Source organism: Monodon monoceros, unplaced genomic scaffold (assembly GCF_005190385.1).
Source record: "Monodon monoceros isolate NGI ecotype Baffin Bay Population unplaced genomic scaffold, NGI_Narwhal_1 Super_Scaffold_17, whole genome shotgun sequence".
In the NCBI taxonomy this organism is placed as follows: Eukaryota; Metazoa; Chordata; class Mammalia; order Artiodactyla; family Monodontidae; genus Monodon; species Monodon monoceros.
Window position 1 is genome coordinate 3,387,812 of NW_021703773.1, and position 4,138 is coordinate 3,391,949.

At 52.0% G+C, this 4,138-nt stretch overlaps 1 protein-coding gene across 1 annotated transcript in view; it reads left to right on the forward strand.

The window, feature by feature from the left end:
- Positions 1 to 271: 271 nt before the first annotated feature.
- The window catches only part of ZMAT4 (zinc finger matrin-type 4), a 332,525-nt gene continuing 328,658 nt past the window's right edge, over positions 272 to 4,138 (forward strand). The window contains exon 1 of the mRNA XM_029226593.1: positions 272 to 391. The gene's annotated coding sequence lies outside the window, so the exon portion shown is untranslated. The remainder of the gene's footprint in view (positions 392 to 4,138) is intronic.

Here is a 4,138-nt window from a genome sequence, read left to right on the forward strand (position 1 = left end):
TTCTACTCTGCCCCTCTTCCCTCCACTGGACTCCCAGGGCTGCTCCCACACCGGGCCGGAGAAGAGTCTTACAGGTTGTCAATGAAACCTGGAATTATTTCCTTTGATGGCTCAGATAATAGTAGGAGCCAAGGCAATGAGTGAGGTCGTCTGAAACCAATGCAGTCCTGCCCGGGATCCGGGAGCCAATCGCAGGAGCAGAGGGCGGGGCGTCAGCGCCAGCAGATAATTGCTAAGTGCATCGCTAGCACAGTTGGTCCGAGCCGCCGAAAGGTCTGGTCGCAGAGACAGGGACGCGCAATCCTCAGCGTGCTCCATCCCGACAGCAGCCCTCCACGGCTCGGCAGGGCAGCGAGCCTCTGGGCACCGGCCCCTCTGCTCCACGGAAAAGGTACTCCTGCTGCATCCCGGCGGGGCTGCTCTTGGTTTCTGTCCTCAGTGGCTTGCAGTTTAGCCTCTGTAGAGGGGTTGCAGAAAGAAAAGTTTAGGGGAGGAAATGTGACAGCGGAGGGAAATCACCGTCTTTTGTTGGGAGGAAAACAAGCTGACGGTTTGGGAAACTTCTGTGCTGTCTAGAACTGGATTTGTTTACTACTCTCTCAGTTAGCCGCGCTCAGGTCTGTGGAAATAGGTCTAGTCTTGGGCTAGGGTGCCTGCCGGTTGGGGTGTAGATTTGGGTTTGTTGGGTGAAGGGGGTTGAACCCTGGATGTACTGCTTCCCGGCAGACCCATTGCTGGGTGGCTGATTCTGGGAAGCGTGATGGGTTGGTTGAGTTTTCCACCATAGGGTCTGCCCCCCTTGACTTTACCTTATCCTGCTGTCCCCCAACTCTTGTGACCTTCAGCTTGAGTCCTTCCTCAAACTTCTGTCTCCTTCCTCGCCCCTCCCCCTTGCCGACTCTGTCTCTGCTCACTTAATGTGGTGGAAGGAGACTTTTCATGGGGTGTGGGCGACTGTCCTGTTTGACCTGATGGGCGTCTGCCTGTCACATAACTTGGTGAGAAACCAACAAAAGGGTTCCCAGAGGAAAAGCCATCACTCCACTGATTAGCTCCCCCAAACTCTGGAAGACTCTCTGGGCTTGGTGCGTACTGAAATAAAGGGGATGGAATGAAATTGCATCCCGTGTGAAGGTTACACCCTCACCAGGGACAGGCTGTAGGGTGCTAAGGAAGCCCGAGGCTCTGGGTGCATGGGGGGCTGAGGGGCTGCTGGCACCACCATCCCTGCTGCCTGTGATGACTACTCTTCAAGTAAAGGGCTGGCCACGGCAGGAGGCTGGTCCAGGCATGTAGCATCCTTGTTCATTTATGAACAGTTAGGACGACAAGGGCCCTGCTGGCTCTTAGTCCCACTTGTGGTCCTGAGGAGAAGTCCTTCTCCCCACATTCTGCCACCCGGGACGTATTAGATCAGTGGGCCTCCTAGGAAGCAGGGTCCCCATGGGAGAAGGTGAAGTTCTTGGTCTTAAACTTCCTTCCTGCTTTGGTGCAGGCAGCTCCTATTTGAACGTTCCACGGCACACCGCCAGGTGTGTCCTCCCACCTGCCGGGTCCTCAGAAGCTGCTGGTCCAGGACTGATCTTCCAAATCCCTGAGCCCCTCTGACTTCTAGCCTAGACCCGAAGCTGGGAAGTTCGGTTCCCAGTCCTGGCAGGATGGGGATGTGCTGGGAGGACTCCTCCAGGACACCTGGTCCGCAGGACACCCTTCCCGCCGAGGTGTAGATGCCTCCATTCTCCGGCTCCACAAATCACATTCACTCTTTAATTCTTGTTTTCTTTAGCCTCCACAAGGGCTTCTCCTCTACCTCCTTTACATAGCCGTTTCGGGTGGGAGATGTTATTGCTGAAGCTCTATTCACAATGCTTAAAAAAAAACCCAGCTGCCCGACTTTCGTTTTTCTTGGTCAGGATACAGTCAGCTTTCTCCTCTGTACATGTTGCCTGGCAGTAAACAAAACAAGCTTGCAGCCCCGCAAAGGAGAATGCCTTTGTGTTTGGGAGGCTGGAGCGGAGGCTGAACTTTTATTGCCTGTTGGGGCATCTTTGGCCCAGGACCTTCTCCTCTGTGGTCTGTCTGGGGCAGGCGACCCCCAGAGAGCCCACGAGAGAAGACATCCAGCAGGTGGGAGATTTTGAAAAGGGGCACCTTGGTTTTCATGAAGGCAGTGATAACACGAGAACATGCTTTGCAGTTGGAGGGGTATCTAGAACCGGGGACAGGTAGCAAAATTGTGGATCCCTCCCACCGATGCCGATCTGCTAGATTTCTATCATGATAGAGGACATTCAAAGTAAGGCTTTGAAACCGGCTCCGGAGTGGTGACTCATGCGGAGCTAGAAGGCTGGGTGGGGGAGGGGGCAGAGGGAGCTGCAAAGTACAAGTGGGACACACTGGAAACACTTGCTTTCCTCCTTCCCTCTCCTCCTCTGCAGTCTTCCTTGTAGCTCCCAATTTGGAACAAAGATCATTAAAATAACAACTTTAAGCTAAAAAAAGCATAATGGGAGCTGAAGAATAATTGAAGAGTCTCAAAACCCCATCACTGCAACTTCACCTCAGATGGGGCGTGAAACCCAGGGTCCAACCACTGCGTGATCCAGTTCGGAAGGTTTCCTTGCTGGCTGGTGTTGGGCTGATTGGCTCCTTGTGAAGCCAGGCACCTGCTTGTGTCTGAAGGGACCGACTGGTGTTCAGGAAATTAAGTTTGTCACTCGTCATTTCATCAAACGTGGTGGCTTGAGCCTGGACCCCGGATAAGCACCATTCATAGGTCTCTCCCCAGCTGGCCCAACAGGATTTCTCTCCTTTAACCACTGTGCTGTGAAGGGGTTTCCTCTTTCTGCTTTCACAAGCCCAGGGTCATCTACCTGGCCAAAGTCCCTTCCTTACTTTTCTGCTTCTCTTTCCCATTCTTCCTTTCATCATCAACACGTCAGTAAATAGTCTGTTTGCCAATCTGCTTTGATCTTGTCATCTTGTGCCAATCACGCTACTTCCCCTGAAGTAGGGTAGAAAACATATTAAGATTTTGATCAGAGACAAGCCTTTGAGTCTTCTATCTTAAGATTTAGTGTTGCAGTTTGGGGGAAATCAAATCAGCACGTTTATTGTGTTAAGTGTTGAAACGTCTTTTTCTCTGGTGGATGTGTGAACTCCCAGTTATCCTGGGGGCTGGGGTGTGTCTGGGGTTCGGAAATAAGTCTGGAGTGGCCTCTGAAAGGTGGAGAGGTTGGAGTGTGATGCTTCTGTTTATTCAAGATGCGGTGAAGGCTGTTTTGAAATGCGTTCGCTCTACTCTTATTTTTCCTCTTCGTTCTTCACTTAGGACCATTTCGTAGCCCAAATTATCAGTGACTAATTCGCCCGTCTCCCTTTTCCGTACACTCATGAGGTCCCTTCCTCCCTCCTCACTTGGGAGCAGTTTCACACTGAAGCTGGGACCTGAACCGTCTTACTTCATCCCAATAGATGTCTGTCTTTTCTTTCTTCCCTTCTGGTTCTTCCTTGCCATCACTTAAGGGCACCCTAGAGGTTGAGATTTAATGTTAGACACCACGCTTACCTTACTTCTGAAACAGTGAACCGGGGGTGTCAGGAATTCTGGAATGCACCTGGCGTTGGCCCTGGGGGAGCACTGTGTTCAGTTCTAGACCTCACCGGGCACCTGGGGTGGTGCAGCCGCCCCGTGTGAGGCCGGTGGGCACAGACCCACCGGCTGTGCTGAGCCCCACCCTCCCATAGCCTCCATGCGCAGGACTGACCTTGGAAACCAGCACGCGGTGGTGTTTGTTTGGTCAGTCTCCCATTCTTTGTTTTTTGTTCTCTCCTCACCCCTAAATCTCTCTATCAAGAGTTAGGATCAGTTGACTTATTCGTACTAAAGTGTGAATAGTTAACAGTGTTGTCGCTTTCGGAGGTGTTTGAGCTCTTAATGGTATTCAGAGTGGAGTTTCATTTGTCTGCTAATGGGATGGGGGACATGAGTTTGGATCAGGAGCGTCTGTGCGATTGTGGCTCTTTGCTTTTCCGTTAAGGCTCGTTTTGCTCTTACCCATGGATACGCTGCAGTTACTTGGGGCGCAGTGCTGGCAGGATTTGGGGTCTAGCAGCTGAAGCTTGATTCCTCAGATTT